The 18,684-nt window shown below is 39.6% G+C and overlaps 1 protein-coding gene across 1 annotated transcript in view; it reads left to right on the top strand.

The window, feature by feature from the left end:
* The first annotated feature begins 296 nt into the window (after positions 1-296).
* Positions 297-18,684, top strand: part of FBXW7 (F-box and WD repeat domain containing 7) — a 228,665-nt gene continuing 210,277 nt past the window's right edge. Inside the window, exon 1 of the mRNA XM_039234352.1 lies at positions 297-1,425. The gene's annotated coding sequence lies outside the window, so the exon portion shown is untranslated. The remainder of the gene's footprint in view (positions 1,426-18,684) is intronic.

The following is an 18,684-nucleotide window of genomic DNA, read 5'->3' as shown; positions in this document are numbered from 1 at the left end:
GCGGCAGCTTAGGCTCCACTCGGCTCCTCCCCTTCCTCTCTTCAATTCTGACGCGGCCGTAGAGGCGGCGGCAGCGGCGGCTAGTCCCGCGGCCCGAGGCGCACCCACCCGCTCGCGGAGCCCAGACTTCCTCTTCCCTTCTAGCGTCATCAGAGCGCGCCGGAGTCACCCAGGGCGGGGTGATTAGAAAGGGGAAAAAAAAAAAAGGCCAGCGGAGGAAACGTCCCGGCGGAAAGAAAAGGGAGGGGGCGAGGGGAGCTGTTGCTAGGTGACTTGCGTCATCGGGCTGCGCCGCTTTCCTCCCGCCCCTCTCTGGAGTGAGGCGAGAGCCCCGCACAGAGCGAGCGAGACAGCGAGCTGAGCTCCGGGCGCTACCGCCACCGCAGCAGAGAGCGTGAGAGCGAGGGAGCATCTGAGAGACCCAGCCCCCGTGCACTGGCCACGGCCGAGACCTTCGTCCTGACCTGGACCAGCGGGAGTCGCGGCCACCCCTCTTCTCCCCCCCTCACCTTCCCGGCCGGCAGCGGCGGCTGCACACGCCGGAGCCCGAGCCGGAGCCGGCGGCTGGGGGGCTGGGAAGCGGCTACCTCAGGCCGGGACTAGTCAGCTGCTCCGCGGTGAGAAGACGCTGAGGAGGGGTCGGAGCTTCTGTCTCGTCCCGGGGCGCGGGGCGAGGGACCCCCAACGTGTAGGGAGGGGGTCCCAGCCGCATCGACACATGCGGGAGCCGGGAGCGGGGGCGGCGCCGAGCGGAGCCGGCCGGGTCCCCCACCTCGCCGCCGCCTCGGCCACCCGCCCGGGGCCATAGCATCTTGCCCCCAGAGTGTATGAACCGGGGACCCACGCTTAGCAACCACCCCCCGGCCGGGGGGGCGGGGACCCCAATGTGAAGCGGCGGCTCCGGCGGCGGGGAGAGCAGTACCGGCGCCGCCGTCCTTTCCTTACCTTCCCGGTCTCCTCAGCCCCCTCGCGGGGGGGGGGTCTTTTCCCTCGGCCTGTCGCCGGCCCCCCGGCTCCTCGGCAGGACTCCGGGAGGAGTTCCTAGAGCCCCCTCCCCCGCCCCAGCCCCGAGGGCGGCGGGGCCGGGGGGGACCCGGGGGGCCGGCCGCAGCCTCAGCCCAGAGGAAAACTTTATAAGAGCAAAATCTGGAGCCGCCAAACGTGACTGTCCCGGGAGAAGTGGCCCAGGACGGGCAGAAGACACAGCCCGAAGAGACCCAGGAAGAGGAAAAGAGGAGGTAAGCGGGGCCGCTGCCGCCTCCCGGGCTCCGGCAGCGCGGAAGAGCCTCGGGTGACCGCCTGGCTCAGAGACACAAGCACCGCTTCTTCCTCAGTAACGTGCCGAGCCTTCCGCAGCTGCCGCTTCAGAGCGAACGAGGAAGGGAACCAGCCCACTTTCTCAGCGCCGCGGCTCTTCCCCAAAGTGTGAGTGGCCCCGGGAAAGGGAGTTGAGGGGTAGGAAGTGGGAGGGTACCGCTTCGCTCTCCTGGAGTTTTGCTGATGTTTTACACGAGCGTTGGGAGTGCACAGTTGAGAGGGTGCATCTCTGTTTTTACGGCGAGGGGAAGGTATGGGAGAGTCCCGTGTGTTCGAACGTGTTATACGTGGAAGAGGCGAGCGTACAGGTTCCCTTAGGAGTTCTGTCTTTATCCAGAGTGGACACTTGCACCTTTCTGGCCAGTAATGGGCAAAAGGAAATTGAGGAAGCCGAAGCATATGTGCACACAAAGGACATCTCTGTAATATACCTTTTCCTGGTACAGCGGCTGTGAAACACCGCTGTGGTTTTTGTTTCGGGGCAACTCTTACTTGTGCTCCCAAGAGGGAACCTTTTGTCCTGTGAACCCCTGAAAGTAAAATTCCAATCTTATTTTGCAGTTTTCCTTGAAAGATTTTCATTTCGGTACCTAATGGTGCAGGAGTTTTTTTTCTTTTTTCTTTTTTTGTTTTTACCACCTCATTTCTTGCGTCCAATTCCTGTGCGCAGGACACTGGTAACAGATTTCAGTTACTCAGGAAATTCTGAGTTCTTCTGAATCACAGCTTACTTAGAGGAGAGCGTCTAGTACTTCAACCAGTTTTTAAAAGTTGTTACGTTTTTTCCTTACTCAGGTGCTTTTTTTTTACTTTTGTGTAGCATTTGTCCTAATTGCTGATCTTTTTTGTTCTAACTTGGCAGAATGACTTGAGACTTGCTTGTTTGAATTATCTTGACTTCCCTATCAAATGAAGAGAAACTTTTTAAAGTTTATTTTTATCTATCTTGAGAGAGAGAGATCAGTACCTGCTCAAGTGGGGGAGGGGCAGAGAGAGGGGGGGAGAGAGAGAATCCCAAGTAGGCCCAACCCTGTCAGCACAGAGCAGGACACTCGGCTTGATCTCACCAACCATGAGATCATGACCTGAGCCGAAATCAGGAGTCGGTTGCTTAACCAACTGAGCCATTCAGGTGACCCTGAGAAACTTTTTGGTGTTAAATTCTTTGGATAATGATTATTTCCCTTCCCTTCTGTTATTTTGAAGGTGATGTCTATAAACATCTTTGGTATGTATCTTAGGTATCCTCTCCTAGTGCCAAGCTGACATGCAGGAAAGTAATGAACATTTCATATACTTACACGGACCTTAAGGGTTAAGTACAGGGTAGAATTTTATTTAATAGAACATAGGCAGTACTATACTGAGAACGGTGGTTCCTCCAGACAGCATTGTGGGCTCACTCCCTCCAAAGCCACTGCTGAGAGAAGCTTTGTGGGAATGAGTGAAAACCCCGGGTTATCTGTGCTAACTGCTTCATTCAGGATCTGAACTAAATTTATTTAAAACTTTCTCAAATAGTGTTTTCATCTGTACTTTTTCCTCTTTTGAGGTAATGAGTTCTACAAGCTTATTAGACCCTAAATTACTTAATAGTTCATTTATTTATCACAAACCTGCCTCCCTAAAGTTCTAAGACACATCCAGAGTTCTTGTTTTGAAAAGTGCTACAACAAGCCAGAGTTCATCTTTTCTTGGTTTTATAGATTTTCATTGTTCCTCTTTACCGTCACGTTTCCTGACTTTGCGTGTCTGTCTTAAAAGGCTGTCTTTCTATTCCTTGGTCACCTTGCCCTCCTCTGGAACTTCTCCAGCTATTTTGTTTCTTTTTATATATTTGTGTTTGTTATACTTTTTAAAGGAACCTTAAGTTCTGTCTGTTTTAAATAGGTACTGACATGGAAATACTGATTAGTGGATGTAATGTTAGGTGTGGAATCAGAAGCAGATGTCTCTGGATCTGTTATTTTGAGACCTTGAGGAAGTCACATATCCCATGTTTCACAAAGATGGGAAGAAGAGAACTCTAGCCTTGGCATTGGCTGAGTTTTTGGGGGGAGGAAGGGAAGACAAAACCAACAAACTGTAATTTGAAGGTAGATTTGTACTTAATCAAAGTTGCTTACTAACTTTGACTTATTTTTATTGCTCTGACTATAGATTGGTTAAAAAGCCTGGTAACTTTTTATTGCAAAGAAACAGCAAAGTATTTGGGGTCCATTTGGGGTCCTTGCCTTTGAGATGCTTTTATTTATGGCAGAGGCAATGAAACATAAGTTGCATAAAATTGTAGGAAAGGGAGCATGAACCGGTGTTTATAGCCACTACAGATTATACTACTATGTTTGATACCTTTAGATATAAATGTATTTGTATATTTTTCATTAGAGAAGTGACTATACAAAACTAATTGGAGTGTCTGAATGAGATCTGGGAAAGAAGTTCTCTTTTAGGACGAAAGGAGCAGGTGGAGGTAAAATGCCTAAGGCTTTTGGAATTGGGGGGTGTGAGAGACAAGTGTAATTAGGAAGTTAGCTTGATAGGAATACAGATGGTGGTTGGTTGTTGAGTCAGCTTAGGGTCAGTTTGTGTTTATGTAGTCATAGGAGTGCAGCCCAAAGAAGCAATTGAGAGCAATATTCCCAAGAGGGTAGTTTTAGATGATTGAGGAGAAATTGTTATTTTAGGTCAAGAGGCATTATACCTGGAGTAGGATTTTGTTTTTCTAGGGAACCAACATTAAAAAAATTTTTTTTCAATGTTTACTTATTTTTGAGAGAGAGAGAGAGAGAGAGAGAGAGAGAATCCGAAGCAGGCTCCAGGCTCTGAGCTTTCAGAACAGAACCTATCATGGGGCTCAAACCCATAAACCATGAGATCATGACCTGAACCAAAGTCAGACAGTTAACTGACTGAGCCACGCAGTCGCCCCTAGAGAACCAACATTTTTATACCATGGTCATCAAAGAGCTATACAGTTGGAAGAGTGAACAAGAAGATGCCCCCAATACTTACTTTGGTGCTAGTGGTTTCTTATAGAAAATAAATCAGAAATAAGGCAGTAGACTTTGTTTTGGACATTAAATTTTAGGGGGAAGGTTGATTCTGATGTAGTCTGAAGATAGAAAACTAGTTAAACTAATAAGTAACATGCTGAAAATGTAGCGTTAGGAAGTCATTTTCACAGTATTAAGTTTTCTTGAGAGAGCTGACAGAGTAAAGAAAGGAAAAATGTGTATTTTTACTTGGGGGGGAAGGAAATCTGTTAAAGTTACCAAAGATAGAGTAAGGACAGAGAATGGATGAGGCTCTACCTAAAAAATGTTTTAAAGGTAGGTAAGATTTGAAGTTCACAAGGGAGGAACAGCTTTTAAACATGGCTTACAGTTCAGTCTTAGGGCACGTGAGTCTATGTTTTTGAAAGAGCTAATAAGTTTTTTGTGGTGTGTATAGGTCCCTTGAGATTAAGTTCCAAAGAATATATAGGATTTCACTGTAAAGGAAACTATACGTGAAAGGACAGATTTGTTTTTATAAAAAGTCATGTTTTTAAAGTTTGCCCTGCATTATTATCCCGAGTTTGGTCTGTAACATGATGAAGTGGGGCTAAAAATAGCTGGCAGAGAAGCCCGCTTCCCCTGCTTGCAGTTGATGTGTGTCTTTGTGTCCCATACAATGGAGGGGATATCCCTGTGTTGGCACAGCAGTGCTGAAAATGCCTTTTTAAAAAAGCCTTTTTATTAAAAAAATAAACAAACAAAAACCAACTTGGCATTTAAAAAAATTCAGCTGTCTTTGAAGCATGAGACACCATAAGACTTTTTTTGTAGTGAGAGCTGCTAATGGGACTAGCATTTAGTGTTGACTGACAAAGATAAGGATTGTGAGATAGGGAATACACACACACACACACACACACACACACACACACTTATATCTCTACACCTTTTGTGTTCCTTAGTTCATTTCACCACCTTCCTAGTAGCTTCTTTTGCCTCTTCTTAAGGTTTAATTCAAATGGTAGAGTCCTTTGGGGAAGAGATGTTTAGACAGGGAGCTAGATCTTAGGTGATTCTAGGATGAGGGTACAGGGACTGGAATATATGCCATACAGGTGCCTTCTCCACCCTCTATTTTCCACAACACTTTTTATGCGGGTAAAACCTTGTTTAGATGAACTGAAAGGGCAGCCTTTTTCGGTTGCCATGATTTACTAGCAAAGATAGTGGGAAAGCTGGGACTCTGGTAGGAGGGAGTGCTGAACTCATGTGCTTTGCCTTGGCAACATTGGGCTTGATATGGGATGGTTAAAGACCCTTGGGTGTGCGTTTGTGTTTTAGTATCCATGACCTGAAAGCTTACACCAAGGCTGGTAGCAGCTCAACTTGTGTACTTTAAAAACAGTTCTTGGAGAAGTCATGAGTTGCCTCTGACATCTCATTCTGTAGAGGAGAGGTTGGTAAGCTTTCTTTTTTTTTAGTCAAAGACCAGCTAGTAAATATCTTAGATTTTGTGGTCCACATCTAGTACAACGATTGCGTTCTGTTCTTGTAGTGTAAAAGTAGCCATAGCAATACGTAAGCAAGTGAGTGTGATTGTGTTCTAGTAAAACCTTATACAGTTGGTCCTCGAACAGTGTGTAGGTTAGGGGCACCAGTCCCCTGTGCAGCGAAAATCGGTGTATGACTTTTGACTCACACCAAACTTAATTATTGATAGCCTATTGTCCACAGGAAGCGTTACTGATAACAAAATATTAACACATATCTTTTAGGTTTATATGTATCATATACTACATTCTTATAACATGCTACATTCTTACAGTATTGAAAGACAGAAAAGAAACTTATTAAGAAAATTATAATGAAGAGAAAATACACTGACAGTATGTATGGAAAACAATTTATGCGTAAGTGGATCAGTGCAGTTCAAACCTGTGTTGTTCAGGGGTCACCTGTACATAATAACAAGAGGTAGGTTGGGTTTGACCCGTAGTTTATGGAACCCTAGTGTAGACAACTGCCAGGTCCACCAACACGCAGTATAAGCATTCCATTACAAAGCTTGGAGTGGCTGCTGTAGGTGTTCTCCATTTTCTAAATGAGGTGTGTTCCTCAAGGCTGTCTTAAAATGATTCTGTGGTAAGTCTGAAGTCAGCTGTTCAAAATGCTTTTGCCTTCAGAGTGATGGAAACTATGGATTGAGGAACAAGGTGGCAATCCTGTCTATAGCATCTAAAAAATACAGACTTATTTGCATTTCTTATTCTAAGATAAATAATTGGCATATAGTGGTATACTGGCTATGTATCATAGTTGAAAGTATTTTTGAAGAAACTTAGGGGTGTGATTTTTTAATGGTTCTGAAAATAAATTGTAAAGCATTTATTTTAATGAAAAATTATAGGTGTTTATGGTTGGTTTGAATCAGGTGAAAATGTTAGCCAAATTGTAAGAATGTTAAGATTTGATGCTTTTTTTTTCAAGTTTATTCACTTATTTTTGAGAGAGGGAGAGAGGGAGAAAGGAAAAGCTAGAGAGAGAGAGAGAGAGAGAGAGAGAGAGAGAGAGAATTCCAAACAGGCTCTGCTGTGAGTGTGGAGCCTGATGCTGGGCTCAAACTCATGAACTGTGAAATCACGACCTGAACCAAAATCAAGAGTTAGATGCTTAACTGACTGAGCCACCCAGATGCCCTAAGATTTGATACTCTTGTTTCTTAATTTCTTGCAATGATCAATTCAGTGTGTAGAATTATGGGGGTACACAGTTTTTGTTCACAGTTCAAAATGCTTTTTGAAAGAAAGAGGATTCTTGTTGTTTTGAAAATCTTTTAATTTTTGTCATTTCAAGTAATTTCATCTTCTCTTAAGCTTAAGGCTAGTTGGTGATTTAAAAGACACAAGGTGTTCATCTAATATCTGCAAATATTCCAAATAGAAATATTCCGTATTGGTGACATTTTCAGTGGACCAGGGGAAAGAATGCTGTATTAGTTTTTTCTTTCCTTTTTTTAAAAAAGACTTAGCTGTGTTGCCATTACAAACAGATGAGTAAAGTTGCTTTCAAATAATAAACTATTTTTTTCTTTAAAAATTTTTAAAAAATGTTTTATTTATTTCTGAGAGAGAGAGAGAGAGAGAGAGACAGACAGACAGCCAGACAGCCAGACAGCCAGCCAGACAGCGTGAGCAGGGGAGGGTCAGAGAGAGAGGGAGACACAGAATCTGAAACAGGCTCCAGGCTCTGAGCTGTCAGCACAGAGCCCGACATGGGGCTCGAACCCATGAACTGAGAGATTGTGACCTGAGCCGAAGTCGGAGGCTTAACCTACTGAGCCACCCAGGTGCCCCAATAAACTTTTTTTAAAGAAATTTTTTAATTGAGGAATAATCAACATATAGTATTGCATTAGTTTCAGGTGTACAATGTAGTAATTCCCTATTTATATACATTAGGCAGTGGTCACCACAGTTAAGTCTAGTTACCATCTGTCACCATGCAAAGTTGCTACAATGTTACTGACTGTATTCCCTGTGCTGTACATTACACCCCATGTTGTATTTATTTTGTTATTTGAGGATTGTACCCTCTTTATCCCTTTCACCACCTATGTTATCCATCTCCTCATCCCCCTGCCCCCTTTCTGTCAACCATCAGTTTATTCTTTGTATCTATGAGTGTTTCCTGTTTTGTTAGCTCATTTTGTTTTGTTTTTTAAATTCCACATATAAGTGAAATCATATGACATTTGTCTTTCTCTGACTTATTTTACTTAGCATAATACCCTCTAGGTCCATCCATGTTGCAAATGGCAAGATGTCATTCATTTTTATGGCTGAGTAATATTTTATTGCATGTATGTACCACATCTTCTTTATGTATTTGTTGATGGACATTTAGGTTGTTTACATATCTTGGCTGTTGTAAGTAATGCTACTATGAACATCGGGTGGTATATGTCTTTTTGAATTAGTGTTTTCATTTTTTCCAGATACATACCTAGAAGTGGAATTGCTGGATCATACAGTAGTTCTATTTTTAATTTTTTGAGGAACCTCCATACTGTTTTCCACAGTGGCTACACCAGTTTACATTCCTACTAACAGTGCATTAGAATTTCCTTCTCTCCACATCCTTGCCAACACTTGTTATTTCTTGTTATTTTGATAATCGCTGTACAGTTATTTATTTTACGTAAAAGTGGTTTTCACACAGCCATCTCTAAGGTAAATAAACCATATGATCTTTTTCTAAGAGCAAGTTTTGATCAGGAAATAGGTGAGCAGACCATAGAGACTCTGAGTTCTTGAGAGGAAAGGGTGCCATTGAGGAAGAAGGGAGTTAAGGAAGAAGTTAGTAGTGATATGCTATATTTCTCTTACCATATAATTTGGCTGAAAGCTGCCTTCATCCAACTTGGTAGCATATTTTGCGTGAATGAACTCTTGCATTTAAGCTTTTCTACTTGGAGACTTTACCCCTTTCTTAAAATGATTAGTGTGTGTGTGCTATTCTCTTTTCACTTTTTGTGTTTATTATACAAATTAAGTTTTCAGAAATAACTTTTGCTTCAGACTTGACATAATCAGTGTTCTGTAGGCCAGTATAAGAAACAAATGCTTCTTGGTTGTTTAATATTTGGAAAGTTTCTATTTTGAGAGCAATTTGGCAATGTCTTCATAGTCAGTTTATTTAATAGAAGTGTATATTTAAGATAAGTCTATGAAAAAAAATCCAAAGGCAGAAAGAAAATACTGAGATACATTTCTTAGTGATGATTGTCTTGCCAGCTCTTGTCCTCATTCTCTAACTTCTTTTAAGGCAAGTTTGTTTTAGATTTTGTTGTAAATGCAGAAGTTAGATTGGTTTACATATTAATGGATCTCTAGTTATGTGGTTAACTTAATAAATACTCTAGTTCAAAAAATTGAGTTATTTTAAATATTTTTCTTTGTTGGTAGAAGTTGGAGTTATCCTTTTGGAGCTATGCTTTTCATCGCAGAGATTTTTAAAAAAGATTTTATGATTATGACTAGTTTACTAGGTAGATGGGAGAAGAGCATAGTTTTTCTAGTGACTGTAATTTGTTCCCCTTTATTTATTGTGTAGGTAATACCAGAGAGTTATATAAATAAATTTGTGGATCATTTTTCTTTTGCATGATTGGTGGTCTCTTAATTGACTCCCGTGTGAATTTGAGAACATAAACTTGGGAATTTTGCTGTCATGAGTGGGGAATCTTTTTCTATTGATTTCTTTTCATTAAAGAAATATTAAAATATTAATTTATTAGATTAGAAATTTAGAGCAGGAAACAGAAAACTGCAGATTTTTTTTTTTTTTTTTTTTTTGTAAAGGCCAGACATTTAGTAGGAGAGGTGGGATGTACAGAGGGTGGAGAGAAGCACAGAGCAAAGGAAGGAGGGAAGGTCAGATACCAGGGAGAATGGCACAGGAAGTTTTGAGGTCAGTCTTAGTCAGAGGTCACACCCTGTTATTTCTTCGGGTTTGTGGAGTGGGGTGTTACCACATGTTATCTACTATCCTTTGAAATGTTGATTAGGTTAGTCCTTACCCTTTCAACATCTGGATTCTTTAAGCCATTGAAGTTTTAATCTGTTTGGGAATCATCAATGTATCCTAAGGTGGGAAAATTTCCACAATACCAGCTGTGGGTATTGAAGGGACAGACAGGGTTTTCAACTGCTACTGGAGGTTCCCCTGCCCCTCACCCCCCTTTGGCCACATTTCCCTAGCTTTGCCTAAGAGGGATGCTTGTAATTTCACTGGGTACATGACCTAGTGGTTTAGAGGCAAGCTTTGGAGATGGTAGACCCAGGTTCCAGCTGTATTATTTTGTGACCTTGGGCACATTATTTATTCTGTGTGTGTTCTTTCTAAAACTGGACTGATAGTAACAATACCTACCTTTTTCATAGGGTAGTCAAGATAGTCAATATTCATTATAATATATGAATTAATGCATTATGAAGTTTGGCTCAGAGTTAGTGTCCAGTGAGTGTTAGTTGTTGCAATTAATAGTATTAATATTATAATATTAAGTTGTTGTTTCTGTAAGGTTGCTGTTTTGAATGCCAGAGACATCTGTGATCTTCTGAAAAGGTCACTATTTTGAATACTACCTTTTTTTAGCAGCAGGTATTTAGTGAACACCTGCTGTGTCAGGCATTGATCTGAGTGCACAAAACATAAAAATCCCTGTTTTCCTGAAACTTCTATTCTGTTTGGGGACCCAAGATACAGAAAGCAAAATAGATGACCCATCATTCATTTTATGAAATTTGGTGTTTGACTTCATATACCTAAGCCTGTGTTAACTAATCCTATCAACCTTTACCTTAGGTGTTTCATGCTTGTTCCTCTTTCTGTGCTTGAGAGTGTTTGGTGGCAGAAGCACCTGAAAGCATGGAACTAGTCTCATTGTCTCCAGTTATGCCTCAATCTTAATTTTAAGGCAGTCTTACACTCCTCATTATTTCCTTGACTTACTCCTTAAAATTGGCTATTACAGACTTTCCTTTCAGTCCCCACATTTCTGTGTCACGTTGTTTGCAGAAGTGTGGCTTCTCCCTATCTCACTACCTTTTGCTCATCCATGTCACTTCTTAAGAGAAGGAATTGATTACTAGAAACCTTTTATAAAGAAATATTCCCTGACTAATCTACTATATGTGTACTTTTCCTTCATGTATTTTGTTATTACCACCTTCTGTGTATTGTTAACTGAGATATTTAACTAGTTTATTGCCTGTCTTTTTAATTAAAATTTTTTTTTAAAATTTATTTTTGAGAGACAGTGACAGGAGACAGAGTACGAGCTGGGGAGGAGTAGAGAGAGAGGAAGACACAGAATCCAAAGCAGGCTCCAGTCTCTGAGCTGTCAGCACAGTTGGATGCGGGGCTCCAACTCACAAACTGTGAGATCATGACCTGAGCTGAAGTCAGACACTTTACCAACCCAGGTGTCCCTAGTCTCTGTCTTTAAAAAAATATTTTTCTTGTTTCTTCAGTTAAATTATAAGACATTTTAGGGTAGGGACCACTTTTCTATTCTGAGCCTTTGCTTCCTCACTTGAAAAAAAGATACTACCTATCTCACAGGGAAGCTGTGAGATTTCAGAGAGATAATGTGTGAAAAAGGTCCTGAGCTAAATCCTAATAGTGTTTCTTTTTCTTTGAACCACTCTAGTTCTAAAGTTGATACTGGGCATATATAGTCAGTACTTAAAAAATACTTGTTAAGTTATTCTGGAGTGAGGTTGGGAGTCTTAATTTTTACTTGTATGGATAATTTTAGTTTTTACTTCCAGATGAGATTCAAAATATTACTTTTCAAGTATCAGATAATAAAGGTGAGATATTAATAAGAGATGCCATAATAGTGATTAGGAGCAGGGACTCAAGCCACCATCATTTGGGTTCAAATATAGACTACCATGCTTATTGGTTGTGTGACATTTGGCAAGTTGTTTAATTCTGTTGACTTTCGTTTCTTGATTTGTAAGATGGAGAAAATCATAACCAACTCATGGATACGATGTTGTTAGATTAAATGAGTTAATAAATGAGAAGCACAGAACAGTGCCTGACACATAGCAATGGCCCCAGGGAACATTTGGCAATATCTGGAGGTGTTTTTGATGGTCACAGCTAGGGAGAGGTATATATGCTACTAATAACTGGTGGGTAGAAGGCAGGTATAAACAGTGTACAGCATGGCACCCCACAACAAAGGCTTTTTTTGGTCCAAAATGTTAATTGTGCCAAAGTTGAGAAAGCCCTGCTTTATCAAAAGTCCTCTGTTTCTCATTAGGTTATTTTCTTCATATAAGGTACTTTGCCAGTTCGATTCTGTATAAATACTGATTATTGATAAATCACAGACATGGATCACATTTCCATTCATTTTAAAAGACAGATATAAAGATAATTAATAGATTGCATGATTTTTATTTTTATTTTTTTAAAATATTTTTTATTTACTTCTGAAAGAGAGAGACAGCGTGAACAGGGGAGGGTCAGAGAGAGAGGGAGACGCAGAATCTGAAGCAGGCTCCAGGCTCTGAGCTAGTTGTCAGCACAGAGCCTGATGGGGGGCTCGAACCCACGAACCGTGAGATCATGACCTGAGCCGAAGTTGGACGCTTAACTGACTGAGCCACCGAGGCACCCCGATTTCATGATTTTTAAAAAAGATTATAGGGCAGTTACTCCAAAAGGAGTCGAAAAGTGCTTCCATTTATTATTCAGAAACTAGGAAAGATTGCCAGGTGGATTTTACTAATTTGTTTTCCTAAAATGACGAACTGTTCATGTGAAAGTGTATCAAGAATAGGGAGCTTATGAGATATGAGTGCCATAGTGTGTAAATATTCATAGAACCAAATATACACTATGGAAAAAGTAAGTATCAAGGTTAATGGAATGGTTTATTGGGAGAAACCTTGGATCACATCTAATTTCCCTCTCTTATTTTAGCACTCACCATGTTGAGGGCTGTTTAACTGAGGACTTCTTTCTATTAATCTCTCTCTCTCTCTCTCTCTTTCTGTTCTGTTTAAAATTCCACACTTACCATTCCTTATTTCGGGAGCTTCTAAATTGATTTCTTTGCTACTGTCCTTTATATTCTTACCTGAATTGATACTGCTTAAGGGGGAGCCTTTCTAGTTGGGGATTCAGTCTACCATGCAGACCTCTGAGCACCATCCCTTTATTTCTGGGAGAGAATTAAGTGCTAATGCCCTAAGGTTGGAATTGGAATGAACTAACTTTCTTATGCATGGTATGAGTTGTATATCATCTTTGGGAGAATTGGCAAAATAGTTCATTCATCACATCATTTCCCGTATTTTGTATGTCAAGTGATTACCCTCACTTGTTATCTGAACACTGATGGTATATTGATATATACACATATAAAGTATGTATCTACTTTAATGTATATTTGTGTGTGTGTGCGTGTATGTATGCGTGCATGTATATACTTTCACATATAATTGTCTCTGCGCTTTGCTATTTCCTCTGTCTGGAGTATTCTTTTCCTTTCATATGCAAAACATTTATCTCTTTAGACCCTCCTTAAATATCGTCTTCTCTAGGAAACCTGTCTTCATTAATGTAAGTGGAGTTAGTTGTTTTTTTCCTGGTTATCCACAGTCTCTGTGTGGCTTCTGTAGCACTTAAATAGTTCATATTTTTCACTTCTACTGGTCAATTCTTTGAGGGCAAGTGTTATGTCTTATTCATCTTTCAGTTAGTATCTTTTCCCTTCAAGTGCTTAATATTTACTGCTCCTTAGTAGACAAATGAAAGAGAAAAAAAGGATTGGAAGGATTTTTAATGGACTCTTTAAGAGGAGGACATTATCATGTCACCTTTGTTTCAAAGTGCTTAGTGTAATACCTGTTCATAGGTGTTAAACAAATATTTATTGAATGACTTAGAAACTAGTTCCAATAGTGGTTGGAGATTTCTTGTAAACTTTTTTTTCTGCATTTCTAGAAAGCATATCCTAAAAGTAAAATAGCCTAGATACTTGGTACACCTGATGCATTAAGTTGAACTTTTTTTCTTGGCTCAGTAATGAGGTTTTTATCCAACAAATACTTTATGAAAGATGCTTTTAGTTGTTTTCTTTTTCACCTGTGGGTCCATTCTAGTGCTGAGCTTGTTGAAAAGGTGAATGTGTAGTATCTGTGCTACATCATGGATGAGCTATCCTTAAGTAAAAGACCTCTCTTCTCCTCTGTACATTTGGGTCCAAACAGAGTGGTTATATATTTTCTCTTAAGTATGGATAATGACTGAAGCTATTGAAGCATGAGAGAAAAAAGGCAGTTGGAGGTGAGGAAGTTGCCTACTAGGTTTCTTTTTCTTTTGATGATGATTGATTTTTCTCCAGAACTGCCTCCATTTATTTATAAAGAATTAGCTAGAAGGGAGAGGAGTGTGAATCTAGAGGATAAACATATAGATTTGATAATATGATAAAAAAGTAATTTGATAATTATTGTATTTATAATCCTTATTACCATCTACTGAATAATTTACTCTATGTCAGGCACTATGCTAAGGATTTTTGTGTGCGTTAGTTTATTTATTCCTAATAGGAGTCCTTAGGAAATAGGTAGTAATAAGTCTGTTTTATGACAGAAGAAATAGATTCCCAAGAATATATAGCTTAGAATTTGAACTCAGAGAACTGGGATTCAAATCCTGATCCATCTGAGTCTGTGGTCTGTGCTTTTAATCACCATGCATGCATGCTGCCTCTTAAGTTTCAGTGGAAACTTTTCAGTTTTGTACTGAAAATAGGAAGTCAACAGGTGTACTGAGATAGGAGAGGAAAGTAATAGGATTTTATCCTGTATATATTTGTCAGAAGGGAGACTATTAACAGACTCATGGAGAAGCAATTCCCAGGTTTATGTCTTTATACAAAACAATTGTGAAATTTAAGCCTGCTATTTGAATTGACTTGTATTAACCTGCATTTACATTAAATTTAGTCTTGCTTTTGCTATGACTATCAGGAGCTAGATACACCTTCAGCAGCAGAAGAAATCAATCTAGGCAAAATCTAAGAGATAGTGGATCAAAGAGATAATATTTTTTGTGCATAAAATATGTTTTATAGTTACACTGAACTGTTTTGAGATTCTTGGTTAGGGGATGAGCCACAGAAATCTTTTATTTAGGATTTGAAAATTTATAATACGGCATGAGGTATAGCAGAAAATTTGAGAATCAACACTTGTTAGGCTCTTAGGTATAAATTGTTTAAGTCGATGAGTATCTGTGGTGTGTTTCCTTTTATGTGATATCTTAGACTATTTTTGTTAATTAAAAAAAATTCTTTTTTCCTGAATTTTCATACTTTGTACAGGATTATTCCTTACGATTAGTTTACTTATAGGTGTTTTATATTTAAAAAATATAGTGAGCACATATTATTTTTATTTGTTCACAGGTGATTTAAATAGTTTTCTTAATTTTATTTTGTTATCTAAATCTAAAACTGTTTTCTAAATGCTGTATTTGTAACTTTAGTTATATACATTTGAACTTTGCCTTTCCCAGATTTTTAATTCTATGTTTTTGTAAAATTGTTTCAAAAGTTACTTGCAGAAGCTAAGAGCAGATTGCTGAATGATGTTCTGTTAAAGATTAAAAATGCAGAATAACACCAGCATTCTTCACAGAGCTAGAACAAACAATCCTAAAATTTGTATGGAACCACAGAAGACCTCAAATAGCCAAAGTAATGTTGGAAAAGAAAACCAAAGCTGGAGACATCACAACCCCAGACTTTAGCCTGTACTACAAGGCTGTAATCATCAAGGTAGTATGGTATTGGCACGAAAACAGACACGTAGATCAATAGAACAAAATAGAAAACCCAGAAATGGACCCACAAGTTTATGACCAACTAATCTTCAAAGCAAAAAAGAGTATCCAATGGAGAAAAGACAGTCTCTTTAGCAAATGGTGCTGGGAGAACTGGACAGCAACATGTAGAAGAATGAAACTGGACCACTTTCTTATACCATACACAAAATGAAACTCAAAATGGATGAAAGACCTAGTGTGAGACAGGAAACCATCAAAATCCTAGAGGAGAAAACAGGCAACAACCTCTTTGACCTTGGCCACAGCAACCTCTTACTTGACATGTCTCTGAAGGCAAAGGAAATAAAAGCAAAAATGAATTATTGGGACCTCATCAAGATCAAAAGCTTCTGCACAGCAAAGGAAACAATTGATAAAACTAAAAGGCAACTGACAGAATGGGAGAAGATATTTGCAAATAACATATCAGATAAAGGGTTAGTATCCAAAATCTTTAAAGAACTTATAAAACTCAACACCCCAAAAACAAATAATCCAGTGAAGAAATGGGCAGAAGACATGAATAGATACTTTTCCAAAGAAAACACCAGATGACTAACAGACACATGAAAAGATGCTCAATATCAGTCATCATCAGGGAAATACAAATCAAAATCACACTGAGATACCACCTCACACCAGTCAGAGTGGCTAAAATTAATTCAGGAAACAACAGATGTTGGGGAAGATGCACTGTTGGTGGGAATGTGCTGGTGCAGTCACTCTGGAAAAATGTGGAGGTTCCTCAAAAAATTAAAAATAGAATTACCCAACGACCCAGCAATTGCACCTCTAGGAATTTATCCAAAGGATCCAGGAGTGCTGATTTGTAGGGACATATGTATCCTAATGTTTATAGCAGTGCTATCAACAATAGCCAAATATGGAAAGAGCCCAAATGGCCATCAACTGATGAATGGATAAAGAAGATGTGGTATGTATTCTTGCACCATACACAAAAATAAACTCAAAGTGGATGAAAGACCTAAATGTGAGACAGGAAACTATCAAAATCTTAGAGCAGAAAACAGGCAACAGCCTCCTTGACGTTGGCCACAGCAACCTCATACTTGATGTGTCTCCAGCATGTCAATACTACTTGGTCATGAAAAAGAATGAAATTTTGCCGTTTGCAGCAATGTGGATAGAACTGGAGGATATTATGCTAAGTGAAATAAGTCAGAAAAAAGACAGATATATGTTTTCACTATATGTGGAATTCGAGAAGCTTAACAGAAGACCATAGGGGAAGGGATGGAAAAATAAGTTACAGAGAGAGGGGGAGGCAAAGCATAAGAGACTTAAATACAGGAAACAAACTGAGGGTTGATGGGAGTAGGGAGTTGGGGGGGGGGTAATGGGAGGTGGGCATTAAGGAGGGCATTGTTGGGATAAGCACTGGGTGTTGTATGTAAGTGATGAATCACAGGAATCTACTCCCAAAGCCAAGACTACACTGTATACACTGTATGTTAGCTGACTTGACAATAAATAAATATATAATTAAAAGAATATATAGGACATAGCACTGGGTTAAGATACTACCTTTATCATTTAATAAATTATTATTTGTGTGTGTCTAAGAATATGGCAAATTTTAAATTAGGGGTTCTCTTTTATTTAACATCTTAATTATTGGTTATTATTTAATTAATACAGCAGTTTTTAATATCTAGCAAAATTAGCCTATGTATATTGCCTTCCCTTTTCAGTATTTTTCTGGCTAATTTGCTATTAGTTTTTAATTTCAGGTCAGCACACCTGGTTAAATAAAAGCAAAAACAGAACAGAAAAGAGCCTAAGTAGAATTGAATTCTGGTAAATAAGAATTTAGGATTTGGGGTGAGGGAGTTAGATAATCCTCTCAAGATTTTAGGTTTCTAAGGCTTACGCTCATTCATGTTTTTTTAAATATCATCTACCATACGTTGTCTTTCTTAGATATGAATGTTAATATGGCACTGTTATAAAAATAATATTGTTATCAACCTGTGAGGGCTTAATGTGTGCCAGCCACTCTTCTCTGTCTTTTTTGTTAGTTTATACAGTTCTCACCGTAGCCCTCTGAGGTAACTATTGTTTTTTTTTTTTTAATGTTTTTTATTTATTTCTAGGAGAGAGAGAGAGAGAGAGACAGCGTGAGCAGGGGAGGGTCGGAGAGAGAGGGAGTCACAGACTGAAACAGGCTCCAGGCTCTGAGCTGGCAGTCAGCACAGAGCCTGATGCGGGGCTCGAACCCGTGAACTGCGAGATCATGACCTAAGCGAAAGTCGGACGCTTAACCGACTAAGTCACCCAGTCGCCCCTGAGGTAACTATTGTTAATGTCCCTATTTTATAGTTGAAAATCTGGTACAGAGTAGTTAAACATTCTCAAGATCTTTCTTGTAGTTAGTAGTAGAACTCGGATTGTATTCAGGCAGTCTGGTTCTAGAGCCTGGGACCTTGATTACTATATACTATATCATCTGTAAATTTATATCTTTTTTAAAAAAATTTTTTAATGTTTATTTTTGAGAGAGAGAGCATGCGCAAAGGAGGGCGGGCAGCAAAAGAGAGAGAGGGAGACACAGAGTCTGGAAACAGGCTCCAGGCTCTGTGCTGTCATTGCAGAGCCTGATGCAGGGCTCGAACTCAGGAACCATGAGATCGTGACCTGAGCGGAAGTTGGAGGTTTAACCGACTGAGCCACCCAGGTGCCCCTGTAAATTTATTTCTTATTTGTTATTTATACAACAGTGCCTGGCACACAATACTGTCAATAGAAGTGCAGGCTATTTTCAATGGCATTTAATTGTGTACTCTATAAGCCTGCAAAGCATGTGTTATTATCCATTAATGTATGTATGTATTTTTTCTTCTATTAATTAGACTCCAGACTTTATTCAGATGTTTTTATTCCCTTTTTAAAAAATAGTTGAGTTCCTTGAAGTTTTTAGAAACCAGATTATTGC

This window comes from Hyaena hyaena, unplaced genomic scaffold (genome assembly GCF_003009895.1).
Source record: "Hyaena hyaena isolate Hyena2069 unplaced genomic scaffold, ASM300989v1 scaffold_89, whole genome shotgun sequence".
Lineage (NCBI taxonomy): Eukaryota > Metazoa > Chordata > Mammalia > Carnivora > Hyaenidae > Hyaena > Hyaena hyaena.
This window is presented reverse-complemented; position numbering and strand designations above follow the sequence as displayed.